The sequence below is a fragment of the Mustelus asterias genome, chromosome 5, assembly GCF_964213995.1.
Source record: "Mustelus asterias chromosome 5, sMusAst1.hap1.1, whole genome shotgun sequence".
Lineage (NCBI taxonomy): Eukaryota > Metazoa > Chordata > Chondrichthyes > Carcharhiniformes > Triakidae > Mustelus > Mustelus asterias.
The window spans coordinates 36467285-36487157 of NC_135805.1; positions in this window are offsets into that span (position 1 = coordinate 36467285).

Here is a 19873-nt window from a genome sequence, read left to right on the forward strand (position 1 = left end):
GGATGACCGTCAGAGAGCCGCTCTCTCCACTTTCTGCTTTTTCTTTCTTTCGCGCCCGGGCGCGCTCTGTCAGATTTTTTTCGAACTGCGCATGCGCAGTTCAGAGCTCCGATCGGTCCGCCAGCGCTAAGCCCCGCCCACAGCGCGGATCGGGCCGGAGCCGGCAAAACGCGTATGGGTGCGCTGGAAAGAGGATTCCAGGCGCAGATCTATTTGATGCCCGGATTCAGCACTTAGACTCAAAATGGTAAAATTCCCCCCAAAGAAAGGTAGGAAGGTACATTCCGAAGAGGACATAAAGAGGCTGCGAAAGGATATAGATAGGTTAGGTGAGTGGGCAAAGATCTGGCAGATTTAGTGTAAGGTGGAAAATTGTGAGGTTGTCCATTTTGGGAGGACAAATTTTAAAAAAGCGTGTTATCTAAATGGTGAGAGATTGCAGAGCTCTGAGGCCCAGAGGAATTTGGGTGTGCTTGTGCATGAATTGCAAAAGGTTACTCATAGGTAGGTACAGCAAGTAATTAGCAAAGCTAATGGAATATTATCAGTTAATGCAAAAAGAATTGAATAAAAGAGCAGGGACATTATGTTCCAGTTAGAGAGGGCATTGGTGAGACCACATCTGGAATATTGTGTACAATATTGCTCTCTTTATTTAAGAAAAAATAAAATACTTTGGAAGCAGTTCAGAGAAACTTTACTAGATTAATACCAGGAATGGGTGGGTTGTCTTATGAGGAAATAAAGGACAGGTTAGGCTTGTATCCATGGGCAATTAGGGAAGAGCTGGCCTAGCCAGCAATCCCACATTCCTGAAAGATCTCACCATGATCCAATGACAATATCAGTCAGAGTGCTGAGAGGGAGAGTAGTGATTGTTTCTTCATCAAACAGACTGGTCAGGAACTGGGCTATGAGCCAGATGAGGCTTTGCAATCTAATGTTCTATGCATGAGAGGAGGAGCTTCTTTTTTGATTTCATGAGAAAGTCTTGGCCTTTCTTTGCTCCAGGCCTGTCCCTCACCCCTGATTGCAGGCCTCACCCCTGCTGATGTTCTCGCATGCCCATGTCTGCTGCCTACTGGCATCCAATTCCCAGCCCAGGCAATGGACCTCCATCTTCCCAATGAAATCAGCACCTGGGCCCTGAAATCTCACCATGGGTATTTAACATTTGCTGTCTACATCCCAATGCATTACCTAACACCATGGCAAATTTTGTGACATCAGATAATCGCTGTCTTCTGTAGATGTATTTCCTGAGGTTTTACTCTAGCTAAAGTTCAGAACTGTGAGGGAATAAGTTTGCAAACACGTTTGTTAATTATACAGTTATTTAACATGAGACACCCTGGATACTTTCTATTTCAGGCTGCCATTTTGCAGTTATATAAATAAAATTCATTCATAGCGATACCATTAATCTTAAATGTTTGGTCACCATTTTAATGCTTGGACCCTGGAACTTTCCACATATCCCTGAATTGTCAATATTTTTCTACAGCGCTGCTTATAAATTTCTTCTGTATGAATTTCTTAAAAACTCAGAAACATGAATTTCTCATTTATTTACCCCTTCACCTCTCTTTTTGTTTTCTTCTACTCTAGCTGTCCAAGCTCTTTTCTTTCTCCCTCTTTCTATCTTACGGTCCCGATTGTGTAATGGCATTCTTTCTCGAGAGAGCTCCGACAAAAAAAGATAAACTAACAATACAGAATAAAACAAAGTCAAAAATTCACAAAGAATTCAACACTCCCTGTACAGGAAACAGACTGGAAGCAGAGAATGGACTCAGAGCCCCCTTTTAAGTCGAGTATTGTAGTGCTCTGCTGGAGTAACTTCATTTGCTAGTGGCTGATTCTCGATTTATCAGTGAGCTTTTGATACAATGGTTGACTGCAATTTAGGAAAATATTCCATTCTTCAAAGGTTACCTATCATTTTTGATGAGCAGAAAATGACTGCAATGAATGGGTTGGGACTCAAGTTTAAGAATAAGCGCTTCTCAACATTACCCATTGATTTTTTTTTCTGTTCTAAAGGATGTGCTATTACTTATTTTCGAATTATTTTGATTACTGGCAAGTTCTGTCCATTATCCATCTGTCAGTCCCCATAACTGTGAACTTAAGTAAATTGGCGCACGGTCAAGCAATCTGAAATGAGGAAATGATCTTTATGTAGTCTCGGTTAAAGATTGTTATCTTTTATTTGTATCTCAAGTGCTATGTGTTATTATCATTTTAACCTATAATTACCCTGCAATTTGTGAAGAAGTATCTGGGATATAGGAATAGCATCTGAACAGTGCCAGGTAGAAACTGAAGTTAATCCTTAACCCTTGCAGTTCAGGTATCATTCCAGTGAATCTATACGACACATTCTCTGAGGCTAATATATCCTTCTGAAGGAGTGGTGTCCAGAACTGCTCATCATAATCCAGGTATCATCTAACCAGTACTTTGTAGAACTGAAGCTGACCCTTGTATTCTAATGCTCCATTAACGTCCATTAGCTTTTTTGGTTATTGTTCTCTACCTATTCGGGATATTTTAATGACCTATGTAGCTGGAATCCCAAGCCTCTTTGGACCTCCACTGTTTCCATCTTTTCCTCATTTAGAAATGACTGTGTTCTCTCCTCTTAATTCCAAAGTGGATGCCCTCACAGTTACCCATATTGACATCTTCCATACTGTTGCCCAATTACTGAATCCATCTGTATCTCTTTGTAACTTTATGCTTCCATTTACATTGCTTATATTGACACCTATCTTTGTCCATTGGCAAATCTGGATAACTGGCTTTCTATCCATCCTCGAAGCTATTAAAATACACTGAATAGTTGAGGTTCCAACACAGATACTTGTGGGACATTGCTTGTCACATATTCATCTTTGAGTACCTGCCCATTTTTCCCACTTTCTGTCTCTATCTAAAAGGACAAAGACAGTAGGTATTTGGGAACACCAGCGCCTTTAATAATTAGGGCGCCATGGTAGCACAGTGGTTAGCACTGCTGCTTTACAGCTCCAGGGACCTGGGTTTGATTCCCGGCTTGGGTCACTGTCTGTGTGGAGTTTGCACATTCTCCTCGTGTCTGCGTGGGTTTCCTCCGGGTGCTCCGGTTTCCTCCCACAGTCCAAAGATGTGCGGGGTAGGTTGATTGGCCATGTTAAAATTGCCCCTCAGTGTCCTGAGATGCATAGGTTAGAGGGATTAGCAGATAAATAAGTAGGGATATGGGGGGTAGGGCCAGGTGGGATTGTGGTCGGTGCAGACTCGATGGGCCAGATGGCCTCTTTCTGCACTGTAGGGATTCTATGATATTTAAATTCACTCCTGACTTTGAATTTTATCAGTGTTACTGCTGTGTGTACAGAGACTTAAGAAGACAGCTCAGCACCACCTTCTCAAAGGCAGTTGAGGCCTTACCAGTGATTCCCACATCTTGTCAATAAATACAATTAAAAAAACCCCAGGAGCTATCTGATCAACCAGCCATTGTACACCTGACCTGATGTTCTTTTACACTGAAGTCAGTTCCTTTAAATTGCAGTCAGCATTGTATCAAAATCTCACGAAAGTCAAGCAGGGAAATCAATGGGTTGCATAATGGCAACTGATACAATGGTGTTAATTTTCTGCCATTGTCAATATTTCAAGCTATCCTCATTTTCTTTACCAAGGCTGGTGAACACTCTAAAATTTCAAACAAGCCACTTGAACTATTGGAATTTTGGGGTGTTTCCTGCATTCCTCTCCATATAAAAGAAATGTATTCTGTGACATCTTAATGGTCCACTGTGCAGTGCAATGCACAAGACAGCCATTCCCAATGTGGCAGTTGTGACACCATTTGAATTCATGGAAAGAATGATTGGTGGTGGGGGGGGGGGGGGGGGGGGGAGGGGGGTCTTGAGCTCTCCCTCCTCTGAGACTGCTTTCCACATTGGCACCCAGGGGACATCTGGCCCTGCCCTTGTCAGGCTCAGTTCTCGCTGTGGGGGTTTCTTTCTTCTCAAAGCCACTCAAGGCTTGGGCAGGGGCTCAAGCTGCAGGGCAGACATTCCTCCCTGCTGACCACAATAAGCAGACTGTGTGTGGAAGTGAGGGGAAGGGCTGATTACAGACTTGCTGGGCTGAATGGCCTAGTTTCCAATGTGACCCCATTTCAACACCTGTAGACATCATCAAAAACAAAACAGCAATAAAGCAGCTGAATTATATTTAGCTGATAATATTTAGGGGGCGATCTTAACGCCTCATACACAGTGCAATGGGAAATCGGGGCACCTGCACAAAGGTGTCCCTACAGCTCAGCAGCTGGCTTCCCAGCATGAATAGGCTCTGCCCACTCCCCATACTGGCAAGAATGGCCTACTTCTGCTCCTATTACTTACGATCTTATGTTCTTAAGAGTAATAAAATAATAGCATTTTACAAAGTATACCAAAAAAACATAGATTTTTTACATTTATATGATGTGGTATATGTTAATCCATCATATGTGAATTTTAAGGGGGTGATCTTACAAAAAAGATTCTAAGTGCCAAACGAGCATGAAAATGGAAGCGAATCGCGCCCATTTTTAGGCAAACTCCCAGATGCAATCGTACGCACTTGGAATAAAAAGGGGAAAAATGTGATTCTTGCCAGTATGGGGAGTGGGCAGAGCCTATTCATGCTGGGAAGCCGGCTGCTGAGCTGTAGGGACACCTTTGTGCAGGTGCTCCAATCTCCTAGTGCACTGTATACGAGGCATTAAGATCGCCCCCCTAAATATTATAAACTAAATATTATTCAGCTGCTTTATTACTGTTTTGTTTTTGTTGATGTCTACAGGTGTTGAAATGGGGTCACATTGGAAAATAGTTTGGGAAGCACTGGGATAAGGCATGACAAAATATGTAACACATGGGGTGCAAAAAGGCAGCAAGAGAAATCAAGTAAAATTCCTCTGGGGATAAAAAATGTTCCATGGACTTGGAATGGTGTGAGCCTATGAAAATCCATTCAGACCTAGTCATGTGTTTTCGAGTTACCTTGCAGCAGTGAAGGTGAACATGGCCTGAAGAGGAGCTCAAGGATGTGCATGTTGCATTAAGGCTTTAGAAATCTAGTAAGCTGACAGGTAAGTTAAAAAGTAAATACTGCTTTGAGAATGTGTGTTCTGCCATGTATCTTTCCCTTTGTGATTTAAAAATTTAAACAATTTACTCACCGCAAGCCGATATCCAAAATGTCCAGAAGAGCTGGGCAAAAAATAGGTTGGAAGAGGAGTGCATTGACCTTGAAACCCGCCTCCCATCCATTGACTCTGTCTACACTTCCCGCTGCCTCGGCAAAGCAGCCAGCATAATTAAGGACCCCACACACCCTGGACATTCTCTCTTCCACCTTCTTCTGTCGGGAAAAAGATACAAAAGTCTGAGGTCATGGACTAATCGACTCAAGAACAGCTTCATCCTTGCTGCTGTCAGACTTTTGAATGGACCTACCTTGCATTAAGTTGATCTCTCTCTGCACCCTAGCTATGACTGTAACACTACATTCTGCACTCTCTCGTTTCCTTCTCAATGAACGGTATGTTTTGTTTGTATAGCACACAAGAAACAATACTTTTCACTGGAGGGTGGTGAGTGTTGGGAACAAGCTGCCAGAGGTAGTAGTAGAGGCGGGTACAATTTTGTCTTTTAAAAAGCGTTTAGACAGTTACATGGCTAAGATGGGTATAGACGGATATGGGCCAAATGTGGGCGATTGGGACTAGCTTAGGGGTTTAAAAAAAAGGGGCGGCATGGACAAATTGGGCCGAAGGGCCTGTTTCCATGCTGTAAACCTCTATGACTCTATGACTTCAGAACAAGATGAAGTCACCTTAAAACTGTCCAACTGGCCAATATGATCTGCCGAGTGCATGGATGAAGGGAGTTGGCATGCTTTCTGCTCTTTGTGTGCTAGTTTGTTTCTCATTCTCAGCCCACATTGCTGGCTCACAGCATTATGGAAAAAGATAATCAAATGTCTCTCCCTGTGAGTGCACACCCTCTTCATCACAAGTACTCAGCTGTGCATCCTTCTGGTAACACACAGGGCGGGCCTCTTTGTAGGCTTAGCCTAGGAATTTGGAGGCAGTTTGGCCCTTGATCATGTAGTGTTGCAGGCTCACTTGCATGGGTATATATGAATGCCCTGGCTCTAAAGAACCAAGTTCCCAGCTATGGGAGAGACAGCTATGAGTGAATGGCGCCTCTCCTTGTGGCTCGCTCGAGAGAGTTGAAGACTAAGGGAGTAAACCCTGACAATATCTGGAGTGGAGCCCAAAGACAGACTGATGTATAAATATGTCAGAGGCAATTCTCCCGTCCCGCTGTGCTGCTTTTGTTGTGCAGCGGGCTGGGAGACTCCAGCGGAGGTCATTTTGCAGGCTCCCTGCTGGGCACTATGACTCCCGCGTGTCTCCAAGTGCCCTATTTCTGGCGCCGTCAGCTCTGTGCCAGGAATTGGTGCGGAGCTGCATAATATATGCAGACACTGATTTAAATATACTTTAAATGTAATTAGTGGGCCCGGAAGTGAAGTCTCCGGGCCCACTAGCGTTTTCCCCCCTCCCAGGAATATTTCACTCCAGCAGAGTTTACTATAGCTCTCCACTTGTGGGAGCTGGCAGCCTGAATCCCCTGGAGTGAAGTGGGGGCAACTGAGGCCCCCCCAGAGGGTCAGGTGCCGGAGTGGAGAGTGCCCCCTGAACATTGGCACCTTGGCTCGGCCCGGACACATCTGGGGGGGCCAGCAATCGGGCCGTGGGTGGATCTTACGGCTGGCGATGTGGGGGTTGCAAGTGTGGTCAGTGATTGAGCCGGCCAGCAACCGGGAGGCCGGCAGTGTGGGGACACTGCACATTCGCCAATCTTGGCGCTGACAGATCAGCGCATGCACAGTGGCCCGCTCAGCGCTGCCGGCCTCTCCAGCGGGAATAGACCCTGCCCCTGATTTTTGAACTGATTCACGCTAGTGCACTCTTCAGTGCACAGAGTGTAGGAAATTCATTTTGAAACTCCGACTAAAAAAAACCCAAAGGGATTTACTCCAGTTTTTACTCAACAGACTTCTTTAGGGAGAATTGTCCCCATTGTCTTTTCAGCAATTCCGACAACCAAGTTGGTGCCAAACACAGTGCTTTGCATTCCCGGGACATAACTGGGGAGATTGATAGGGGGACCCTGACATTTGGACAGCCAAGGGTCTCCATAAATTTTGTCCAGTCTTGCACCCTGGGAAGGACCCTTAAGTGTCACTGCAAAGTGTTATCACATCATGGGAAAGCAGTTATGAGCAATAAGCCCAACTTGATTGATTGACTCTATGGGTTGTTTCCAATGTAGGAGGGAGCAGCATGTCTGACTGGTTAGCCACTGCCCACCTCAAGTCTGGCAGCCCCTGACTAGTACGATGCTGACCCACCATGGCCCATCTGCTTCAACGTTAAGAACAAGTTTATTTATTAGTGCCACAAGTAGGCTCATGTTACTACTGCACTGAAGTTACTGTGAAAATTCCCTAGTTGCCACACTCTGGCGCCCGTTCGGGTACACTGAGGGAGAATTTAGCATGGCCAATGCACCTGCATACTGTGGGAGGAAACCAGAGCACCCAGAGGAAACCCATGCAGACACATGAAAAACGTGCAAACTCCACACAGACAGTGATCATCTAGAGAAGTTTAGTATGATCAAAAGTAGTCAGCACGGCTTTGTCAGGGGCAGGTCGTGCCTTACGAGCCTGGTTGAGTTCTTTGAAAATGTGACCAAGCACATTGACGAAGGAAGAGCGGTGGATGTGGTCTATATGGACTTCAGCAAAGCGTTCGATAAGGTCCCCCATGCAAGACTTCTTGAGAAAGTGAGAGGGCATGGGATCCAAGGGGCTGTTGCCTTGTGGATCCAGAACTGGCTTGCCTGCAGAAGGCAGAGAGTGGCTGTGGAGGGGTCTTTCTCTGCATGGAGGTCAGTGACCAGTGGAGTGCCCCAGGGATCTGTTCTGGGACCCTTGCTGTTTGTCATTTTCATAAATGACCTGGATGAGGAAGTGGAGGGATGGGTTGGTAAGTTTGCTGACGACACCAAGGTAGGTGGTGTTGTGGATAGTTTGGAGGGATGTCAGAAGTTGCAGCGAGACATAGATAGAATGCAAGACTGGGCGGAGAAGTGGCAGATGGACTTCAACCCGGATAAGTGTGTAGTGATCCATTTTGGCAGATCCAATGGGATGGAGCAGCAGTATAAAATGAAGGGTACCATTCTTAGCAGTGTAGAGGATCAGAAGGACCTTGGGGTCCGGGTCCATAGGACTCTTAAATCGGCCTCGCAGGTGGAGGATGCGGTCAAGAAGGCGTATGGCGTACTAGCCTTCATTAATCGAGGGATTGAGTTTAGGAGTCGGGAGATAATGCTGCAGCTTTATAGGACCCTGGTTAGACCCCACTTGGAGTACTGCGCGCAGTTCTGGTCACCTCATTACAGGAAAGATGTTGAAGCCATTGAAAGGGTGCAGAGGAGATTTACAAGGATGTTGCCTGGATTGGGGGGCATGCCTTATGAGGATAGGTTGAGGGAGCTTGGTCTCTTCTCCCTGGAGAGACGAAGGATGAGAGGTGACCTGATAGAGGTTTACAAGATGTTGAGGGGTCTGGATAGGGTGGACTCTCAGAGGCTATTTCCAAGGGCTGAAATGGTTGCTACGAGAGGACACAGGTTTAAGGTGCTGGGGGGTAGGTACAGGGGGGATGTCAGGGGTAAGTTTTTCACTCAGAGGGTGGTGGGTGAGTGGAATCGGCTGACGTCGGTGGTGGTGGAGGCAAACTCGTTGGGGTCTTTTAAGAGACTTCTGGATGAGTACATGGGATTTAATGGGATTGAGGGCTATAGATAGGCCTAGAGGTGGGGATGTGATCGGCGCAACTTGTGGGCCGAAGGGCCTGTTTGTGCTGTGACTTTCTATGTTCTATGTTCTATAAGCCGGGAATCAAATGCAGAACCCTGGCGCTGTGAGGCAGCAGTGCTAACCACTGTGCCAATTGCCACCTTTGGTGCTTCGAGCTTAATGTTTCTGCTCAACAAGTGGACAGAATTCAACACACCATCAAACAAATGAAGCAAGTGAAGAGAAAGAAGATGCCAACTCTTCGATTGACAAGCTGAAACATCAGGAACACATGTCCAACTTACAGCAGATTGACAGCACACACAAGACAGCTGCGATCAATACAGAACTTGATAGGCTGAACATTGCCATAGCTTCCTGACTAGAGGCAGTCTTATCAAGAGGGGAATACTGAAAGAAAAACTTTTAAAAAATTATTCATTTATGGGATGTGGGTGTCACTGGCTAAATCAGCATTTATTGCCCAACCTTGAGAAGGTAGTGGCGAGCTCCCATGTTGAACCACTGCAGCCCCTGAGGTGTTGGTACACCCAGAGTGCTGTGAGAGAGGGAGTTCCAGCATCTTGACCCAGAGACAGTGAAGGAATGGCGATATATATACAAATCAGGATGGTGAGTGACTTGGATGGGAATTCCAGCTGCTGGTTCTCCAAGTTATCTGCTGCTCTCGTCCTTCTAGATGGTAGCGGTTGTGGGTTTTTAACATGCTGCCTAAAGAACCTTTGTGAGTTACTGCAGTTCCTGTTGATGGTACACACAGCTGCCATTGTTTGTCGGTGGTGGAGGGATTGAATATTTATGGAAGGGGCAGCAATCAAGCGGGCTGCTTGGTTTTGGATTGTGTCAAGCTTAGAACATAGAAAGCCACAGCACAAACAGGCCCTTCGGCCCACAAGTTGCGCTGATCATATCCCTACCTCTAGGCCTATCTATAGCCCTCCATCCCATTAAATCCCATGTACTCATCCAGAAGTCTCTTAAAAGACCCCAACGAGTTTGCCTCCACCACCACCGACGTCAGCCGATTCCACTCACCCACCACCCTCTGAGTGAAAAACTTACCCCTGACATCTCCTCTGTACCTACCCCCCAGCACCTTAAACCTGTGTCCTCTCGTAGCAACCATTTCAGCCCTTGGAAATAGCCTCTGAGAGTCTACCCTATCCAGACCTCTCAGCATCTTGTAAACCTCTATCAGGTCACCTCTCATCCTTCGTCTCTCCAGGGAGAAGAGACCAAGCTCCCTCAACCTATCCTCATAAGGCATGCCCCCCAATCCAGGCAACATCCTTGTAAATCTCCTCTGCACCCTTTCAATGGCTTCAACATCTTTCCTGTAATGAGGTGACCAGAACTGCGCGCAGTACTCCAAGTGGGGTCTAACCAGGGTCCTATAAAGCTGCAGCATTATCTCCCGACTCCTAAACTCAATCCCTCGATTAATGAAGGCTAGTACGCCGTACGCCTTCTTGACCGCATCCTCCACCTGCGAGGCCGATTTAAGAGTCCTATGGACCCGGACCCCAAGGTCCTTCTGATCCTCTACACTGCTAAGAATGGTACCCTTCATATTATACTGCTGCTTCATCCCATTGGATCTGCCAAAATGGATCACTACACACTTATCCGGGTTGAAGTCCATCTGCCACTTCTCCGCCCAGTCTTGCATTCTATCTATGTCTCGCTGCAACTTCTGACATCCCTCCAAACTATCCACAACACCACCTACCTTGGTGTCGTCAGCAAACTTACCAACCCATCCCTCCACTTCCTCATCCAGGTCATTTATGAAAATGACAAACAGCAAGGGTCCCAGAACAGATCTTCTTGAGTATTTTTGGAGTTGCACTCATCCAGGCAAGTGGGGAGTATTCCATCGCACTCCTGACTCTTGGCTTGTAGATGGTGGACAGACTTTGGGTGTCAGGAGGTGAGTTACTTGCTGCAAGATTTGTAGCCTTTGACCTGCTCTGATAGCCACAGTATTTATATAAGAACATAAGAACTAGGAGCAGGAGTAGGCCATCTGGCCCTCGAGCCTGCTCCGCCATTCAATAAGATCATGGTTGATCTTTCAGTGGACTCAGCTCCACTTACCCGCCCGCTCACCATAACCCTTAATTCCTTTACTGTTCAAAAATTTATCTATGCTTGCCTTAAAAACATTCAATGAGGTAGCCTCAACTGCTTCACTGGGCAGGGAGTTCCACAGATTCACAACCCTTTGTGTGAAGAAATTCCTCCTCGACTCAGTCCTAAATCTGTTTCCCCTTATTTTCAGGCCATGCCCCCTAGTTCTAGTTTCACCTGCCAGTGGAAACAACTTCCCTGCTTCTATATTATCTATTCCCTTCAAAATCTTATATGTTTCTATAAGATCTCCCCTCATTCTTCTGAATTCCAATGAGTATAGCTCCAGTCTACTCAGTGACTCCTCATAAGCCAACCCTCTCAACTCCGGAATCAACCTCGTGAATCTCCTCTGCACCCCCTCCAGTGCCAGTATATCCTTTCTCAAGTAAGGAGACCAAAACTGTACACAGTACTCCAGGTCTGGCCTCACCAGCACCTTATACAGCTGCAACATAATCTTGCTGTTTTTAAACTCCATCCCTCTCGCAATGAAGGACAAAATTCCATTTGCCTTCTTAATTACCTGCGCACCTGCAAACCAACTCCTTGAGATTCCTGCACAAGGACACCCAGGTCCCTCTGCACAGCAGCATGCTGCAATTTTTTACCATTTAAATAATAGTCCATTTTGCTGTTATTCCGACCAAAATGGATGACCTCACATTTACCAACATTGTATTCCATCTGCCAGACCCTCGCCCACTCACTTAGATTATCTATATCCCTTTGCAGACTTTCAGCGTCCTCTGCACACTTTGCTCTTCCACCTATCTTAGTGTTATCTGCGAATTTTGACACACTACACTTGGTCCCCCAACTCCAAATCATCTATGTAAATCGTAAACAATTGTGGTCCCAACACTGATCCCTGAGGCACACCACTAGTCACTGATCGCCAACCAGAAAAACACCCATTTACCCCCACTCTTTGCTTTCTGTTAGTTAACCAATCCTCTATCCATGCTAATACATTACCCGTAACACTGTGCACCTTTATCTTATGTAGCAGTATTTGGTGCTGCACCTTGTCAAATGCCTTCTGGAAATCCAGATACACCACATCCACAGGTTCCCCATTGTCTACTGCACATGTAATGTTCTCAAAGAATTCCACCAAATTAGTCAAACATGACCTGCCCTTCATGAACCCATGCTGCGTCTTACCAATGGGACAAGTTATATCCAGATGTCTCGCTATTTCTTCCTTGATGATAGATTCAAGTATTTTCCCTACTACAGAGGTTAGGCTAACCGGCCTATAGTTACCTGCCTTTTGTCTATTCCTTTTTTAAATAGTGGCGTCACATTTGCTGTTTTCCAATCTGTGGGAACCACCCCAGAGTCCAGCGAATTTTGGTAAATTACCACTAGTGCATTTGCTATTTCTCCCACCATCTCTTTTAGTACCCTGGGATGCATTCCATCAGGACCAGGAGGCTTGTCTACCTTTAGCCCCATTAGCTTGCCCAACACTACCTCTTTCGTGATAATGATAGTTTTTAGGTTCTCACCTGTCATCAATTTTTGGCATGTTATTTGTGTCTTCCACTGTGAAGACTGACACAAAATACCTGTTCGATGCCTCAGCCATTTTCTCATTTCCAGTTATTACATCCCCTTTCTCGTCCTCTAAAGGACCAATGTTTACTTTAGCCACTCTTCTTCGTTTTATATATTTGCAGAAACCTTTGCTCTCTGTTTTTATATTCTGAGCTAGTTTACTCTCATAATCCATCTTACCTTTCTTTATAGCTTTTTTTGTGGCTTTCTGCTGACCTTTAAAGATTTCCCAATCCTCTCAGTTCCCACTAATCTTTGCCACTTTGTATGCATTTTCTTTCAATTTGATACCCTCCTTTATTTCCTTAGATATCCATGGCTGATTATCTCTTTTTCTACAGTCCTCCCTTATCACTGGTATATACTTTTGCTGAGTTCTGTGAAAGATCGCTTTGAAAGTCGTCCACTGTTCCTCAATTGTTCCACCGTAAAGTTTTTGCTCCTAGTCTACCTTAGCCAACTCCTCCCTCATCCCTTTATAGTCTCCTGGTATTGGATTTAACCTTCTCACGCTCCATCTGTACTTTAAATTCAACCATACTGTGATCGCTTCTTCCAAGAGGATCCCTAACTGCAAGATCATTAATTATTCCCATCTCATTACACAGGACCAGATCTAGGAAAGCTTGCTCCCTTGATGGTTCCATTACATACTGTTCAAGGAAGATATCGCGGATACATTCTATGAACTCCTCCTCAAGGCTGCCTTGACCGACCTGGTTTGACCCAATTGATATGTAGATTCAAATCCCCCATGATAATTGCTGTACCATTTTTACATGCATCAGTTATTTCTTTGTTTATTTCTCGCCCCACCATGATATAGCTAGTCCAGTTCAGTTTCTGGTCAATGGTAACCTCCAGCATGTTAGCAGTGGAGGATTCAGTGATGACAATGTCTTTGAATGTCAAGGGGTGATAGTCAGACCCTTATTGGAAATGGTCATTGCCTGGCACTTGTGTGGCGCGAATGTTACTTGCCATTTGTCAGCCCAAGCCCGGATGTTCTGATGAAGGGTCATCCAGACCTGAAACGTTGGGCCTATTCTCCCTCCACAGATGCTGTCAGACCATTTTTTTATTCATTTGTGGGACACAGGTGTTGCTGGCGGACCAGCATTTATTTCCCATCCCTGGTTGCCCTTGGAGGGCAGTTGAGAGTCAACCACATTGCTGTGGCTCTGGAGTCACATGTAGGCCAGAACAGGTAAGGACGGCAGATTTTCTTCCTTAAAGGACATCAGTGAACCACTTGGGTTCAGTCAGACCTGCTGAGATTTTCCAGCATTTTCTGTTTTTGTGTCCTGGATATTGTTCAGGTCTTACTGCATTTGGGCTGCTTTAGTATCTGAGGAGTGATGAATAATCCTGAACGTTGTGCAGTCATCAGCGAACATCCCCAATCCTGACCTTATGAAGAAGGGAGGTTATTGATGAAGCAGCTGAATATGGTTGAGCCTAGTACACATTACACATTCATCTGACAGGGCAAGAGTTCAGGGGAGATGCATGAACAAAGTGTGAGCTTCACTGTAAGGAAGGCACGATTGACAATACAGCCTTCCATGAATGATTCAGAATGTGTCCTCTCCATTTGCCTTTCAGCCCAAACAGGACCAGTTAATGCTATGAGTATCTGTGCTCCAACACTGCACTCCCATACAGTGGTGAAACAGCAACTCTGTGAGAAGTTTGATACTGTTCCGAGCAGAACCCCTAAGCAGAACACCTTTACCAACTGGGGAATTTCAGCACAGTGGTGTGTATTAACCATACAGCATGGTCCTCTTGCCTTGGACATCATTGCCTGGGAAGGATAAATACGAATGGACAGAGGCTATCTGACCTTTGTTGCTCCCATGAGCTTTGTGCAACAAACAATTTTTTTCAGAACAAACCATGTCACATGGTGTCCTGGAGACATCTGTCAGAGCATTGGCAGCTCCTGGATCTGATCATCATCAGACACGACACTTTGAACTGTATTCTCAATACACAAAGTTATCTCAGCGCTGACTGTGACACAGACCATTCCTGGTGTGCAGTCAACCCTTGAAGTATTTTCATCGAAAGCAGAATTGCTGTCTTTGTAGCAGCATCAGGTGTTCTGCTTACCCAGATAAAAAAAAACTCCAACAGTTCCTTAACTCGATTGTGCAGGTGGTTTCTGGCATTCCCACATAGAATGCAGAAGCAAACAAACTTCAAGATACCATCTACATCCTTGGCATATGGGAAGAAAGAGCAGAAAATTTTGACTGGTTTGAGGTTGACATCACTGTGATTGAACCTGACATTAAAGTCAAGTGCTTCCCTCTCATTAAACACAAGACAGATCCAAGCAAGGAGATTTTGAAGGCACCAAGTACCATTTGAAGTAAAGACATACAGACTGCTCGATGGTGTGATAATGATGACTGGTTTTAGCTTTGCTGGAATCTCCAGATGTCCTTTGTCACGTGGAATGCTGGAGAAATGTTTGAAAGGATCAAAAAAACACCAAGGGTCAGATTTTCCACCCACACTCGTCCCAAATGGGAAAATCCCGTCCAGGGTCAACAGACTTTTGCATGGTCCACCGCCTACCTGTGGCGGGCGGGACGGGAAAATTCCCCCCAAAGTTTGTCAGCAAAGAAACAAGCTCTATTGAAAACAAAGACATAAGAACATAAGAACCAGGGGCATAGAAACATTGAAACATAGAAAAGCTACAGGACAATACAGGCCCTTCAGCCCACAAAGTTGTGCCGAACATATCCCTACCTTAGTGATTACTAGGCTTACCTATAACCCTCTATCTCACTAAGTTCCATGTACTTATCTAAAAATCTCTTAAAAGACCCTATCGAGTCCGCCTCCACCACCGTTACTGGCAGCCCATTCCACGCACCCACCACCCTCTGAGTGAAAAACTTACCCCTGACATCTCCTCTGTACCTACTCCCCAGCACCTTAAACCTGTGTCCTCTTCTGGCAACCATTTCAGCCCTGGGAAAAAGCCTCTGACTATCCACTCGATCAATACCTCTCAACATCTTATACACCTCTATCAGGTCACCCCTCATCCTTCGACTCTCCAGGGAGAAAAGGCCGAGCTCACTCAACCTATCCTCATAAGGCATGCTCCCCAACCCAGGCAACATCCTTGTAAATCTCCTCTGCACCCTTTCTATGGCTTCCATCTGGCCCCTCAAGCCTCCCCCGCGATTCTATAAGATCATGGCTGATCTTTTAGTGGACTCAGCTCCACTTACCCGCCCGCTCACCATAACCCTTAATTCCTTTACTGTTCAAAAATGTATCTATCCTTGCCTTAAAAACATTCAATGAGTTAGCCTCAACTGCTTCACTGGGCAGGGAATTCCACAGATTCACAGCCCTTTGTGTGAAGAAGTTCCTCCTCAAATTAATCCTAAATCTGCTCTCTTATTTTGAGGCCATGCCCCCTAGTTCTAGCTTCACCCGCCAGTGGAAAACAGGGGTGGTCAACACCAACTGCAAAACCAGTTAGAGCAATGGATAGAACACTACCTTGTTTTGTACTCTAGGGGGAACACTGTCACTGAGGGAGTTCTCAACACTATAGAAAACCTGCCTGTCACAGAAGAACTGGATATCTGTCCAACAGTGGAGGAGTTTATCAAAGCTATTGACTTGCTTATCATTGGCAATGCTCCAAATGCTAAAGCTATACTGCATCAAACATGGAAAACAGCACTCCTGCAGCATCTACATGAACTTCACTGTCTCTGCTGGAGAGAGCGGGCAGTATCTGAGGAAATGCAGATGCAAAGATTGTAACCCTGTACAAGAACAAGGGTCACCACAGGGAAGGAAATCTGCCGTCCTTACCTGGTCTGGCCTACATATGACTCCAGAGCCACAGCAATGTGGTTGACTCTCAACTGCCCTCAGGCAACTAGGGATGGGCAATAAATGCTGGCCAGCCAGCGACACTCATGTCCCACTAATGATTTGCAAAAAACGATTGTGGCATCTCGCTGCTGAGTATCATGGGAAAAGTATTCGCCCATGTTATCTTGGTCAGACTGCAGATCCTGTCTGAATGCATCTCCCTGAATCGCAGTGTGGTTTGAGAACTGGAAGATCCAGAATTGATATGATCTTCTTGCCTCAGTGGGGAGACGATGGCCTAGTGGTATTATCGCTAGACTATTGATCCGGAAACTCAGCTAATGTTCTGGGGACCCAGGTATGAATCCTGCCACGGCAGGTGGTGGAATTTGAATTCAATAAAAGAAATCTGGAATTAAGAATCTATTGATAATCATGAAACCATTGTCGATTGTTGGAAAAACTCATCTGGTTTACGAATGTCCTTTCGGGAAGGAAATCTGCTATCCTTACCTGGTCTGGCCGAAATGTGACTTCAGAGCCACAGCAATGTGGTTGACTCTCAATTGCCCTCATGCAACTGGGGATAGGCAATAAATGCTGGCCAACCATCGATGCTCGTGTCCCACAAATGAGTAAAAAAAACTCCAGGGGCTCAAAGAGAATAGCTGTGAACAGAGGAAACTGTACTGTGGTTAGCCAAAGAACCCCTCCAGTGATAAACAGGAGGAAGATCATCCAGTAGAGGTGGCAGCAGAAGATTCTGGGAGAAGTCACCTCGACTGTATTATGGCTTGAGAAAGAACTGGTGTCAAGGAGCAGTTAAGCCCGAGACATTACAATAGTGTTTCCCTCCCTCCCTCGTCCTCTAACCAAGAAATAATGGCACCGTGAGGAGGACAAGCAAGGTAAGATTCTTATTCTTATATCTTTCTTAAGTGTACAAGGGCAGAGATGGCAGTTAGGGTAGTGTTATGCTCCTCCTGTCAGATGTGGGAGATGAAGGAGCTTTTTGGTGTCCCTAACGACTATGTCTGCGGAAAGTGTGATCAGCTCCTGCTCCTCACAGACCGTGTAGTTCCAGTGAACAGCAGCTGGACACATTGCGGTGCATACAGGGGGCAGAGAGTGTGGTAGACACTAGCTTCAGGGAGATGGTCACACCACAGGTTCAGACAGATAGATGGGTGACCACCAGGGGAGGCAGGCAGGTAAGGCAGGAGTCTCCTGTGGCTATTCGCCTCTCAAACAGGTATACCGTTTTGAGTACTTTTGGGGGGGATAAATTCTCAGTGGAAGATACCAGCAGCAGCCAGGCCTGTGGCACCACAACTGGTTCTGCTGTAGAGCAGGGTCAAAGCGAGTGAAAATAATAGGAGAATCGATAATCAGGGGTACAATCAGGCATTTCCATGGCTCTAGGACCCTAGCGCCAGGGTCCTGGATGTCTCTAAGTGGGTACAGGGCATCCTGAAATGGGAGAGTAAACAGACAGATGTCATTGTCCACATTGGTACTAATAACACAGGCAGGAAGAGGGAAGGGGTCCTGCAAAGATAATCCAGGGAGTTTGGTCATGAGCTAAAAAGCAGGACCTCTAGAGTAGCAATCTCAGGATTGCTCCCCATGCCACCTGCTAGTGAGGCTTGGAACAAGGAGATAGTACAATTGAACATATGGCTCAAGAGCTGATGTAGGAGGGGAGGCTTTATATATATGGATCATTGGGATGTCTTCTGGGGAAGGTGGGACCCATACAAGAAGGACAGGTTGCATCTGAACTGGAGGGGCACCAATATCCTGGGCGGGAGGTTTACTAGTGCTGTTCAGGAGAGTTTAAACTAGTGTGGCAGTGGGGGTGGGAACCGGAACAGCAGCCCAGTAAATGTAGAGACTGGGGAAAATTTGAGACTGAGATAAACATAGCGCACAGTAAGAGCAAGCAGAGGGAGGCTGCAGGGCTCAGCAGGACTGTAGGTCTGGAGTGCATTTACTTCAATGAAAAAGTATAACAGGTAGGACAGGTGAACAGAGAGCCTGAATTACGTCATGGAATATGATGTAATTGTAATTATGGAGACATGGTTAAAGGAAGGACAGGACTGGCAGCTTAACATTCCGGTATATTGTTGTTTTAGATGGGACAGAAGGGGAAATAGAAGGGGTGGGGGAGTTGCATTGCCAATTAGGGAGCACATCACAGCTGCATTGAGGGAGGGATCTTGTCGTGAGGCATTATGGGTGGAGGTCAGGGATAAGAAGGGTGAAATCACAATGTTGAGGGTGTACTATAGACCTCCCAATAGCCCGCAGAAGACAGAGGAGCAGTTGTGTAGTCAGATACTGAAAAGGTGTGAAAAAAGCAGGGTAGTTGTGATGGATGACTTTAACTTCCCCCATACTGACTGGGACTCCATTACAGCCAGGGGCTCAGATGGAGAGCAATTTGTTAGATGTGTCCAGGAGGGCTTTTTGATACAGTATGTTGACAATCCAACCAGGGAGAGGGGGCCATACTAGACTTGGTATTGGGGACTGAGCCGGGCCAGGTGATCGATGTTTTAGTGGGGGAGCATTATGGGCTTATTGACCATAATTCCAAAAGATTTCGGGTAGTCATTGATAAGGACAAAAGTGGCCCTCAAGTGAAAGTGCTTCATTGGGCAAGGGCCAATTACATCCAAATTAGACAGGAACTAGGGAATATGGATTGGGAGCAGATATTTGAGGGCAAATCCACGTCTAACATGTGGGAGGCGTTTAAAGGCTAGTTGATTGAAGTGCAAGACAGGCATGTTTCCACAAAAAATTAAGGATAGAAATGGCAGGATTTGGGAACCATGGATGACAAGAGAAATTGTAAGCTTAGTCAAAAGGAGAAAAGGAAGCATACGATTGGTCTAGGCATCTAAAAACTGACGAAGCCCTTTGAGAACAGTGAATGTAGATGGAACGTAAATGTGGAATTAGGAAGGCTAAAAGGGGCCATGAAATGTCTTTAGCAAACAGGGTTAAGGAGAATCCCAAGGCTTTTTATGCATACATTAGGAACAAGAGGGTAGCAAGGCAAAGAGTAGGCCCATTCAAGGACAATGGAGGGAAGTTATATGGGGAACCGCAGGACGTGGGTGAAATCCTTAATGAGTACTTTGTATCAGTATTCACCAAGGATAAGGACAAGATAGATGTTGAGGTTAGTGATAGGTGTGTGAATGCTCTTGAGAACATCAATATATCAAAGGAGGAAGTGTTGAGTATCCTAAATCGTATTAAGGTCGATAAGTCCCTGGGGCTGGATGGGATCTATCACAGGTTACAGCAGGAGGCAAGGGGAGAAATAGCTGGGGCTTTAACAGATATGTTCACATCCTCTTTAACC